At 35.9% G+C, this 13,904-nt stretch overlaps 1 protein-coding gene and 1 long non-coding RNA gene across 15 annotated transcripts in view; one reads left to right on the forward strand and one right to left on the reverse strand.

The window, feature by feature from the left end:
- The window catches only part of arhgap23a (Rho GTPase activating protein 23a), a 135,630-nt gene that overhangs the window by 78,955 nt on the left and 42,771 nt on the right, over positions 1-13,904 (reverse strand). The gene's annotated exons all lie outside the window — the stretch shown is intronic.
- LOC147845967 (uncharacterized) lies at positions 6,632-11,858 on the forward strand. The gene is made up of 3 exons (XR_015481115.1): positions 6,632-7,277; positions 7,891-10,331; positions 11,793-11,858. It is a non-coding gene; the product is annotated as an uncharacterized LOC147845967 (long non-coding RNA).

The raw sequence follows: 13,904 nt of genomic DNA on the forward strand, positions 1-13,904 counted from the left end.
TATATTTGCCTTCTTTATACTAAAACATCTTCAATGACTATATTTATAAAGTTTGTATTACTTAATATAAAATAAACCATAATTATTAGGTTAATATTGTCTAGCATATTGCCTGTATTATAATAAAATAAGCACAGAAGCAAATAATGAAAACATAATTCAGTTAATGACATTGAATTAAACTAAACACCTCAGCGTATTGTCTTCTGTTTTGGAGCTTAGGATCACATGTATGACCCCTTAGTGAGAAATACTTAACAGTTAACATTCCTAAGCTGAAATAAAAATAGAAACTAGGCAGTTGCTGACAATAGAAGCAGGAGTCTCCAATTAACCTCATTTAATGACATCAGTAATTTGATAATTACAAATGACAACAGATAATTGACACGTTTTAACTCAATTAGCTATTCATTTGAACAAAAATTAAAAACAACAGTATATGTACACTCACAAAAATGAACACCTATAGAGATAATCACTATATTTGTTCTGTAGACCATCGGGGAAATAAATTAGCTTAAAGGGGTTAATCATTTTGACCTTATAATGTTTTTAAAAAATTTAAAACTGCTTTTGTTGTAGCTGAAATAAAACAAATAAGACTTTCTCCAGAAGAAAACATATTATCAGAGATACTGTGAAAATTTCCTTGCTCTGTTAAACATAATTTAGGAAATATTTAAAAAAGAAAAAAATTCAAAGGGGGCTAATAGTTCTGACTTCAACTGTATATATATATATATATATATATATATATATATATATATATATATATATATATATATATATATATATATATATATGTATTCAGTAACCGCTGAAATGTCCAGAGAGTATCTTCTGAGCAATACATTTTTATTCTGAGTAACTTTATCTAAAAGAAACTCAAACAGCCATTATGTTTACATAGATTTGAGCTGTGAACGTTTGATGTGCACATGCTCTGATATGAGCTAATCTTCATCCTCAGATACAAACATGAATGATTCATTTATCAACACATGCTGATGGAACAGATACTCTAAACCAGAACAGCTCAATGCACTGATCACACATAAGAGAACACACACACACACAAAAAACACACTTTTGTTATATTGCGCATAGATGCACATTCATTCATGTCCGTTTTAACTCTTGTGCCTCCTCCCAATTCGTTTGCAAGCCTTTAAAATTTAACAAGAAAAAGAAAAACTTAAAATGTGTTTATGTATATGCACATGCAGTACTTGTATATTTAAATACAGTGCTCAGCATATATAAGTAAACCCCTCACAAATCTCTCTTTTAAATGTACATTTTCATAGGAAGTACTGAAGCCAAATCTGGAGCTCATCTAACAAAATAACTTATGATAATGATCCAAAAACTAGTACACTTATTAAATGTATGTTATGTTATGTTATATGTTAGAAAAATATTAAATAAAAAGTTTTAAAAGAGGAAAAATCAAGAGAAGGCAAAAAAAAAACATTTTAGTTTTGTTTAGTTTGTAATTTATATTTGCAATATTTGGCTTGATTTCTAAATATGTTTGGTGACTAAAATATTATTTTAATAAATATATCTGTTTAATAAATCTGTTTAAATGCACCAAAATACATTGCCTAAATTTACTGAGAAATGGATAAAAATAATAATTTTTAAAATGGGCTATACTCAATTATGCTGAGCACTATATATATATATATATATATATATATATATATATATATATATATATATATATATATATATATATATATATATATATATATATAATGTCATTTACTGACCTATTTGCAACTTTTTCAAATGTACGCAACAGGGTTCAAAAGAGGATGAAGCCTGTCCTCTGCTGGTCACATGAGCTCACGCAGCCCACATTCATCCACACACGACGACCCTAAAGCATGAATGAATAAAAGGTGCATGAACAAATCCCCAAAACCCCCAAGTCAACTCAAACACCATAAAATAAACATGGCTACGTCTGATATCGAGTATCTGCTGTTTAAACAAAACCTCAGAGAGTGCAGAGCGACAAAGCGACGCGAGATAATAGGAGACCTGACAACACCATCGGCCCCCAAGAGCATTAGATAACAACACAGTCTAGACCGCCTTTAATCTGCCTTTTCTGAGAGTGTGTGAGGAGAGAAAAAAATATTACTCTACTTTAAGCTGGTTAATTTTAGCTGTAATCCCAAACAAAGCCGTTGACCAGTACGCTGTAGGCATGAAGCAAAACCAGTGGTTTGCAGTGAATTGAATCCACCAGCAGATGGAAGCACTTCAGCACAAGCCAGAGGTTGAAAACATAAACAGAAGCTGAAACATACAGAGACACATCCACATCATCTGTTAGCTTATTTACTGACCAATTAACTTCCAAATGTGTATTTGGGATGACTTCTGAATTTCTGAAGGAAACTTATTTGCCATCCATTTTAACAACACTTCTTGTTTTCCAAATCAATTTATTTTACATTGCATTGTATCACTGTGTTGACATTTTTAAAAGGGACAGTTCACTCAAAAATGTCGATTTTGTCATCATTTGCTCATCCCTCATTTCCAATCCTATTTGATTTTCTTTCCTTTGTTGAACAGGAGAGAATTTGTTTTGAAAAAAAAAATGCTGATTGCTGGCACCCATTGACTCCTTGTATTTTTGTTTCTGCTATGGAAGTCAATGGGACCCAGCAACTAGCATTCTTAAAAATAATCTTGTTTTGTGTTCAACAATAGAAATGTGTAAAGGTTAAATCCACATATTCACAATTCAGAATAATTGATTAGGAAACTTTCATTTTTAGGTAAACTATCCCTTTAAAGCTGTTTAGAGAGAGAGAGAGAGAGAGAGAGAGAGAGAGAGAGAGAGAGAAACTTCTGAGGAACTGACTTGCACACAAGGAACATCAAGCAAGACACATATTGCACACATATGAACATGGTGAACTATCATGTTAATACTTTCCAAATGTTACAACACAAGTCATTTACTAAATGACTAAATTATTTAAACCGTTAGATACAGACATGTGCATACATTCTGCTGTCTGTTTACTTAAAAGTAATTTGATGGTTTCCATTTTAAAGTGGCAGATATCCAGTTAATCAAAACATATTTGATGTGTATTATACAGTTGCACAGTAGGTGTGTGTGCGATATTTATCATCTGCGATAATATCAGGTATGTCACTCACTTTGAAAAAAAACAAACACAAGTGTGATACTGATTGTATACAACAGTTCAACTAATGTTTGGTTAACGTTGAGTGAGCTTTATACAGTACTTGTTCTTTTGTTGTTGTATAGACAATGAAAATAGGGCCCAAACAAATGTGAGTGAATCAATGATCTATTTGTAAAACAATTGCTTACTTAATTTTTAAACGAATCGTTTAGATGAAGGGATAGTTCCCAATAATGAAAACACTCACTGTTTAAGCACCCTAAACTGATTGGAAATATTTGTTTCTTTTGCTGTTTGTTGAACAGTAAAAAAGAGATTCAGATGAAAGGTTAAAACCTGTAACCATTGAACTTCATTGTAGGAATTTGCTAAAGAAGTCAGTGGTTACAGGTTTCCAGCTTTCTTCAATGTCTTCTTTATTGTTCAATAGAGGCTGCACGATGGTGCATTGGGTAGCACGTTCGCCTCACAGCAAGAAGACCGCTGGTTCAAGCCTCAGCTGTGTCAGCTGGCGTTTCTGTGTGGAGCGTGTTCGCGAGGGTTACCTCCAGTTGCTCTGGTGAATTGGGTAGGCTAAATTGTCCCTAGTGTATGTGTGTAAATGAGTGTCCGGTTTTCCCACAAGTCCAAAGACATACGCTATAGGTGAATTGAGTAGGCTAAATTGTCCATAGTGTATGTGTGGAAATGAGTGTGCATGGATGTTTCCCAATGATGGGTTGCAGCTGGAAGGGCATCCGCTTTGTAAAACATATGCTGGATAAGTTGGCGGTTCATTCCGCTGTAGTGAGATTAATAAAGGGACTAAGCTATAGATGCAAGATAGCATAGATACAAGATAGCAGAGGACACGGTTGCTCATGCCTTTTGGCTCTGTCCCCTACTGAACAGATTCTGGAGCAACATATTTGAGTGGTACTCCAAGGCTTATAAGTACACTTTTTCTGCCAGATGCCGAGCTTGCTGTCTTTGGACTTTTAACAAAACACATCTTTTCTCCCTCAAACAGTGCAAGCGTCTTTAATGCAAGGCATGGTGGTTGCTAAAATACTATTGCGTAATAATTGGAAATCACTGTTACCCCCCTTATTCCAGTACTGGATTTCTGATATGATGTCTGTTATTCAGATGGAGAGACTCAGATTTTTACGGACTAGCTCCACAAGAAAATTTTTGGCAACTTGGGGTCAATATCTTGATTTATTTGACAAATCTACATCTTAAGAGCAATCCAGTGACCCCTCTGAGGTTTAATCTATACACCCTCACTAGTTTTGATTGTATGTTTTGTGACTATGATGTGTGTTTTTTTTTCTTTGTGTTTATTTTGTCTCTTTTGTTTGTTGTTTTCTTTTATATTGTCTTTTGTTTGTCTAAGTACGAGCCAAAGTTTGTTCTTGTTCTGTGTGTGTGTGTATGTGTGTGTGTGTGTGTGTGTGTGTGTGTGTGTGTGTGTGTGTGTGTGTGTATATATATATATATTTTATATATATATTAGGGATGTAACGGTATCAGAATTTCACGGTACGGTAATACCTCGGTATGAATGTCACGGTACGGTATTTATTGAATCATTTACAGGAAAAAACAAAACTTATGAAAATACTCCAAAAAAGTGCCAAAAGTGTCAATGACATACAAATTAGCCATCTATCTGTAAGCTTTGAAACAGGAACTTCAATTTTAATAACAAAAAATTATTAAACCATGTAAAAACAATAAAGTTTCAAATTAGTATTGTTGAAAACTCATCACATTCAACATTTAATCACACTCAGCCCATCTACCCAGATGTGAGCTCTGCTAGTCGGACTTCTCAGCATCTCCCGCTGGATCTAATCTCACTATATTTATTAAACGGGATATTTCATTTATCTTGTTGTCTTTATCTAACGACATATTCCCTGACTTTGGGCATTGGAATCTATTACTTGTTCTCAGGTAACGTGTTTTGGCTGAGCGCAAAGATAAGTTAATGATTAATGTAACCACGTACATTCTGTATATTGACTGATCGCTTGCCTTTATTTCCTATAATGTATAAACTTATTGTATGTTATACTTTTAAAATGGCCATTATCGATTATTAAAACTGATACTCAGCAAAAGAGAGGCTGTGTTTCGTATTTTCACTGAAATTGAAAGGAGGCAGTTGTTATCGGCTCCGTTTTGTTATAAATATCCAGACAGTGAAGATGACGCTCATCTTATGCAGCACGACGCCTCAACATGTCTGCTGTCTAAGTTGCTAATATTAAAATGAAAATAGGCAGTTCCTTAAATCATGTTTACATTTTATTGTTGATAAAGTGAAACAACGAAGCCAGGGTGATGTGAATGAAGTTATAAAGTACACTGTTCCCTTTGAAGATTTACCCGTGTCCTCGGTATAGTCTGCATTTCCATATCAAACTGAGAAGAAGAGACTGCAGCCTTGATCAAACTTGCGAAGTCTGAACTTACACGGAGAAGATTCAGGACTGAACTGTGCGTGTTAGGCTACTTAATATTCAGGAAAAGCCCCAATCAGAGAGGCGAACGTCTGCAGCCCCGCCTCCGTTTTCAGATGTCTACGTTTTCCATTATCCACACATTTCGAAACGCTCCGTTTTCGGCGCTCGAGAGCTCTTTTCATCCCCGCTTCTAGCAGCACACTCCATTTCCGCATTACTGGATCTGTAGCGACAACAGACCGCAAGGGATGATGGTCAAGCATGGGCTGATGGGTATTGTAGTTTTCGCTACCTCCCGTTCGCTTCATTCGCCTAAGCAAATTTTCTCAGAAGACCTATAGTTTTACCGAGTCATGCGACTTCGGTAATATCGAAAAAAATTAATATTGCGGTATGACGGTATTTACAATACCGTTACATCCCTAATATATATATAAATGCTTAAAATAAAGTAATTTAAAAAAATAAAGGGACTTAGCCAAAAAGTAAATGAATGAATAAATGTTTAACAGAAGACAGAAATTGCTTGTTTGAAACAAGCAGAGTGAGAGCAAATGATGACAGAAATGTCATTATTGAATGAACTTTCCCTTTAAGTGCAGGAGTAGCAATTTAGTGTCATAATTAAGCAAATAGAATCTAAACTAGCCAAGACCAGCTCAAAACCACACTAAGTAAATTTCTAATTATTATTGTTAAAAAATATCCCAAATTCATTTCAATTTGCATATTTATGAGATGACTAGGGCACAATACATTAATTAAGTAACTTTAAAAAAAGCCCTGTCGCTTAAAGCAAATGCAGTCAGCAAACAGTATTTAACAAGCAATAAGCATACAAGCATGAAATATACTAAAAATTATGTCTTGGCCCAAACAAAATTTGTGCACAAAAAGTTGAAGATTTCTGCAGCTTTTTTAGCCCATCATTAAGTCTATTTATTCACTTATGTAAATGTGTGTAAATGTTTATATTTACTCAGTTTTTTTTTTATTAATTCCACTAGTTTTATTGACTACGGTTTATTTACAATCCAGTTGTAAAGTAATATTCTCTGCATTTAGTAGATATATTATGCGAGAGACATAATTGGATTTGCATTGTGAATAATGAATTAAAGTTCAAAAGTGATCATTTTTTATTTCAAGTTTTAAGTTACTTAACAATTATTCTGCTTAAATTTGCAGATTTTTTACAAAATTCTACACAGAGATAGCAAAAAATATCAGCAGATTCTGTCTGGCCCTGGTTATTTCTAAAGTGCTCTTATGTTTGTTCTAGATCCCCAGACATGGCATAATGGCTCCTTGGAAAAGAGCGATGAAACCAAGTTTCCTCAGAGTATAACATTACATCTAATTCCCCTAAATTGACCCATGTAGTTGAATCTCTAGCCATTTTCATCTCTTTCTGTTTCTCATGTTTATTTAAAAAATAAAGCTCTATTGTTGTTTGCGTGGGTTTCCTCTGGCTGCTCTAGTTTTCCACACAAGTCCAAAGACATGCTCTATAGGTGAATTAAGGTTAAGCTACATTGTCTGTAGTGTATGTGTGTGAATGAAAGTGTATGGGTGTTTCCCAGTGATGGATTGCAGCTGGAAGGGCATCCGCTGCATAAAACATTTGCTGGATAAGCTGCCGGTTCATTGTGCTGTGGCGACCCCAGATTAATAAAGACACTAAGCCAAAAACAAAATGAATGAAAGAAAGCTATATTGGAGTAACTGTGAATTCACAGCACTGACATACTGTTGCTCTTTTGCTGACTTGATTTGCTTCTGTTGTCCTCATTTGTAAGTCACTTTGGTTAAAAACATCTGCTAAATGATCAAATGCAAATGTACTGATGGAAAAGTGAAGCAGCAAAGCAGAAGCGTACTGTTTACGCTCAGATTCACACTAGCTAGTATATTGCTTTCAGATATTAAACATAGTACTGATGTTAAACTATTACACAACTGGCCTGTAAACGAGTGGGCCTGAATTATGTGCATGAAAGGACATCTGAGGGGCTTCACACCTGTTCTACATGAAGACCAGAGAGATTAGAGCAGCAACTGAACACAGAGCAGATGTGCTGACGTAAATGCACCGACACACACACGGCTCAGGAACCGAAAGGGCATTTCAATGTGTATCTTTGAACGCAATTTGTATTTATTCATTCATTTTCTTTTCAGCTTAGTCCCTTTATTAATCAGGGGTCGCCACAGCGGAATGAACCGCCAACTTATCCAGCGTATGCTTTACACAGCGCATTTTGCATTCAATATATTATAATGTGTTCTGTTACTTTATTTTTATTTTGAACAAACAAAACTAAAAATATAGCACACATTTACACTGAAATTAACATGTAATTTAGTCTATGTACCAATAATTATTGCGAGGCATATTTACAACAAAAATCATTTGATGACATATTAAAAGACTATTTAAATTCTGTGTGAATCAGAAGTTCTGAGACTTTAATTTTAGTATGTTCGATGTGCTTTAACTGAAACTAAATATTGAGGGGACAAGGCTTTATTTTTGCGCATCATTCGCTCATAGCTAACTAACGGTTAAGAGGGGCATGGTTAAGAATGTTATCAAATTATTCTTAAATTATACTAATTATTTCAACTGATGACAGCACACTCCTGACGTGAAAGTAAATGGCCAGATTTCGATTGAAGACTATTAAAACAAAACAAAAAAAATTCAGTGGATTAACGTGCACAGATGTATTGTTCACATAAAGAATAACAATGTGCGGGAGCAAAATAACTATAACAAATTTTGATTGACACATACATTAAGGATCACAGTGCTTCCCCAAAATACTGATATTAATTTCAATTTAAAGGTGCTGTATGTAATGTATGTGTTTGAAGATATTTAAGAAGCATGCCAAGTGAACATTCTTGTTGAAAAACAGTGCTAAACTAAAGACAGATATTCTGCTCTGAAAATAAGTCAAAACGCTGTCTTTGTTTTGATCCCTTTAACCCGACCAATGTCAGTTTAGCCCATTACATTTCATCAATCTGGATAGCCTTTTCATTCTGTCAGAAGAGCTCTGAAAGCATGCGTCTGTGACTGAATTGCGACCTCCGGTGGACAGTAGCAGACTCTGAAATGAGATGCAGATTCAGAGTTCTACATGAAGTTATTAATTAGCAAATAATATAAATATTATGAATGTAAACATTAGGTGAGCAGGTTACATTGTAACCGCGTGTCCTAACCGCATGCTACATGATGAGATACGCAGTGATACGCAATTGACCCTTCGCTAAGCCACACCCAAAAACCTCCACATACCAATCGTAGCTTAGCAATCGTAGCCACGCGCAGGTGGTCTGTCAAGCTTTCGAGCGAGGGAAACAAGCCAAAGTGTTGTGCATATGGATTGTGCAAATCTGGCACCCGGTATCCTAAAGGTTTGGATGGGGTGGTGGAATATTTTCCCTTTTCAAAACCTAAAACCCAAAGAGAGAAAGGCCAGTGGGAATCAATCTGTGTGAAGGGCGCTTAAGGAGCGGAGATAAGTTGGTTTTGATATTTCTGACACATTCAGTGATAGACCGAAGGCAATAACTCACACACCTCCTACCCTAAGCAGATCTAAACTGTCCCTACAAAAATACAAAGCAGGTTATGTTTCCCAGCGGTCTTTTTCTTTTTTACGCTCGATATTGTGAGCACTGCTCTGTTTAAGGCCTCGCCATAGTAATTATACTAATAGCAATCATATTTCCATCTGTTTCAATTCAAGCTACGAATATTTAAAATTACATATCAACAGAACAAAACAGAGATATGATCACAATCGGAGCACGTGCGATCAATATACTTCACCTGCAGCTATTTCTCAGTCATTTTTTATCCCTCATGTCCATGTTAGAGCTACAATTAACTGATGTTTTCATTTGTGGTTTAGAGATTTAGTCATTATAGCGGGTTAGTGTCTGCTTTTATATTTGGTGTCGGATTAATATTTGCTGGTAGGGAAAACCTATTGGTTCACTTTTTCTATTTATATTTTGATTTGCAATTCAATTAATTTATTTTCTCCAATTAACTGCAAATTAGAATAGAAACTGTATAAAAAGCACACATACAGACAAATATAGTTAATGTACATTGTTATGGGTCAATGATGCTAATATTTGGCACAAATCCATCAATTTTCTTTCTATGAATGAACCATGTAAAAGCACTGTCCATGCATGTTACCCATCAGTTATTATCGCTGTGTTTCATTGCACAACATCAATCTATCAGACTTTTTGGTTAAATAAAGATAACTTGTGGTTTAATTAGTTATTGTTAGATTATTTTTAAATTTCACCTATCCTGCTGTGCATGAACTAAGCTGTTGAATAATCAGCGTATGAAGCGGCTAGGCTAACCTAGCTTAAATTTTGATTACATTTTTTTTCAAATCGGTTTCCTATTATGTTGTGAATATACTCCTGTAATGCATACTGCAGTCCTTTTTTTGTCTGGCTTTCTTTGATATCTCACCTGTTAAACAAAAATGACTAATTATATCCCTGGCAATGTCTGACACCAGCGCATACATATTGTAATACACGTGGCAGGCACGAAAGCTTGACAGGCGTTGCGACAGTAACTAAGGAGGGCAGGACTAAGCGAAAGGTCAATTTGGCTGTTTGCACCAGCCGCATCATGACAGAAATTTAAAGAGCCCATATTATGGGTTTTTGAAAATTCCCCTCCATGTAGTGTGTAACACAGCTCTAAGTGAAGTGAAGTATCCAGCTAAGGCTTAAATCTGTAAGAATACAGTGTTTAAAACTGTTGATTCATCTATAAAAGAGTCGAATCATAGTGCTTCAAACGAGTCGCCTTGATACCGACTCATTAGGTGTTTCGCCATGACGTACGAACGAAACAAAGTTTTTCACGTGCACGCGCAAACCCGGGAGATTTCAAACCTGAGGCCCCGCCCTCTGACGCAGTAACCCAGACACACACACACACACACCCACAAACACACGCACACCCACAAACACACGCACACAAACATGCCGGTCGATTGAAGTCACACTGCAGATGGATATTATATTGAGTCTCTACCCAAAGATGAAACATCAGCATTATAGCCAAGCAGTTGGAAACTTCTGGAAGCTACATGCTACAAAGAATACTTCATCTGAGTTTGTTAAAGGAAGGATCAGTAAAGAGTAACTGATGGACGTCAGGATGGGTTTCTTCCTACATTTCTCAAGTGTAAGTACGTGCGGTTAAAGTTGTTGCCTCGTTTACTCTAGCTTGCAAATGTATTTAGTTGTGATTTGTTACTTGTAACCGCGAGTACTGTATCAGGTTAACTGGATATATTATCTTATCGCGTGCAAAGTCACGTTAAAAACGCGACGCGTGCTGTTTGTTTATGGAGCTCCGTGCTAGAGTTCTGCTCCCGCGATTTATTCGGAAATGTATTCCCGCGCCGCAGAAATCTGGCGCGGGGAGAGAGAGAGAGAGCGAGAGAGAGAGCGAACGAACGAACGAGCTTTGTGTACTTTGTGCTGTGTGTGTGTTTTGATACAGACAGCTTGGCTGTCTGGACTGTATACTGGGTGATATTTGGTTGTGTTCTCCGCTCTAGCGGGACCGGGCGCGGCGGGCAGAAAACGGAGCGGGTTCTCAGGCTAAAACCTGGCGGGTGCGGGCTGAAGGAGCGTTGTCATCCGGAGGTGTGTGTGTGTTTTTGTGTGTGTGTGGTATGGCGAGTACACGACTGTCTCCTTCGTTCGGTTATCCGTGGCACTATCCACTCGCCATAGTGTGGCAGCTAAAGTCCACTTCTACACTATCGAGCGTGTATGAACTGTGATTACTTTTTAAATTGCTGATTAGCTATTGGCCATTTCCCTCTCTGACTGAAGGCAGTCGACCAATCGCGACAGACTGTCATCGGCCCAATCAGCGCAGATTAGCTTCGCGCTAAGGAGGGGTTTGGGAACAAATGAATCACTGGACGATTCATACAGGAGTCGCTGGGATAATTAGATAAAAATAAATGCAGATTATAAGACCATGAAAGTGTTTTTTGACCTTGCATGCATATTAGACTGTTGTTGGAGACCCTTACAACCAAGATATGACCTTATTTCATGTATAATATGGGCTCTTTAAATACAGCCATTCAGAAGCACAGAATATGCATTCATTCACATAATGGTAAGGTTTATAATCTAACTAATACATATTAAACCTCTTTAACATCAGTAAATGAAGATGCTGAAACACTATGTGTTCCTTTTGAGTCACAGCTCGAAAGTTCAATTTCAAACTATCTATTTAATCTGAGTATTTATCTGAGTATATTTAAATAGTATCTATTTAATCTGAATCTAATATTTTATCTATTTGATCTGATCAAGATCTGAGGTGAACTCTCTGCTGCTGCTTTCAGTATATGGCAATAAATGTCATGTAAAATGGCATTCAAACTCACACTGAATAAAGCACATGAGTTGTACCTGATCATTGTCAGTGTTTGCTGTTGTTCAGCTGCAAGAAATATAGCTGTTTCTAATATATCAATTCAAGTAGTTGGTTAGGATAAAAGCTCTTTTTAATATGGAAAATATTCCTTCTATCACATGCCGTAGCATTTATTTAGAACACAATTTAAATAAGCCTTGTTGGCCCTCAATCTGGAAATCTGTGCATGTGTTTGCTTTGATCCAGGCATGCACTGGGTGTCAAACTTACATATTGCATCTTTAAATCTTCATGCATTGCAAATATCCTTCAAACCACCAAACTAAAAAAAAAATAGGTTATTTATTGGCACTAATATTTTTATGAAACACCTTTAACATGTAAAAAAAAAAAGTTCCCATTCCACAAAAAGTTATTCATGAGGTTCTTTAGATAAAAAAAGGTCATTACAACATAAAAAAGGTTTTTTAAAGAGCAGAGCACTAAAAGCTTCTGTGGGGAACCAAAAAAGGCTCCTCTACATCACTCAAAAACACCTGTTGGTTTTATTTTATTTTAAAAGTGTAGATTCTACTTAAGCTAAAACAAATCCAAAGTAAAATAATCAAATAAATTGCTTATTATTTTTTTTGTCAAAATTCTGTTGTTTCACTTTTATTTAAAGTACATGTAGTGCTGAAGCAGTGATATTATGTTGAATATTGATGTTGCGATTTTGTAGAACTAATCTGTTACATTCAATGAGTTAAATTATTGCTTAATGGTAAATGACAGCAAACATGACATTTCTCAAGAGTCTCTTACAAGCTTCAGGGGGCCTGAAAGAATCAAGATGAGTTATGTGTTAGATACCTGAAGATATTCTTCTGACCAACACTGACCCCTTTTAAGTCAACTGTGAAATTGTTCTGTTCTAAAAATACATCCTGCATGGCTCTGAATGTTAAAGTGGGGGGAATGGTGAGTTTCAGTGTATGTGCATGTGTGTATGTGTGTGTGGTTTCTCTTCTGCATTGCTGAATTCCACATCAGTACAGCTGCTTTAACAACCACACCCCATCACCATGGCAACCGTGCCTCCTGGCAACCATCAATGTTTCCACAATCCAGAGGGTTATGGGTCACCAAGCAACAATTCACCATCTAAAACTAGATGTTCCTGTACCCTTTTATTAGTAGGGTGGAGGTTGCATTTTTAATTTATTAAAATAATATGTTCATGTAGATTTATGTCTTTGTAGGAGTGTGTGATCACTGAGTTTCTCTGACATCTCTCTCATAATGCTCAGTCAGATTGGATTGTGGAACATGCATGCAAATACAAGGTGTAACCAGTGTCCTTATGGGGTGTTAACATTTGCAAAATGTGTTGACAGTGTAGTCAGGATTGATGCACTGCTCAGATAAACGTCACTTTCAAAACAAGTTGTTTTCTGTTGGTCAGTCTGGGGAATTTGCATGATCAACTTTAACATCAGTAAAATTTGCATTGTGCACTTCATTTTCTCTCGGCTTAGTCCCTTTATTCATCAGGGGTCGCCACAGTGGGATGAACCTCTTATCAAGCATATGTTTTACACAGCGGATGCCCTTCTACCTGCTACCTATTATAGGGATACATCCATTCACTCTCACATTCGCACACAAACACTGCCAACAACTACGGCCAATTAAGTTTATTCAATTCACCTATAGCACATGTCTTGAGTTGTATATATATATATATATATATATATATATATATATATATATATATATATATATATATATATATATATATATATATATATATATATATATATATAT

This window comes from Danio rerio, chromosome 3, assembly GCF_052040795.2.
Source record: "Danio rerio strain M-AB ecotype USA chromosome 3, GRCz13ab, whole genome shotgun sequence".
Taxonomy (NCBI): domain Eukaryota; kingdom Metazoa; phylum Chordata; class Actinopteri; order Cypriniformes; family Danionidae; genus Danio; species Danio rerio.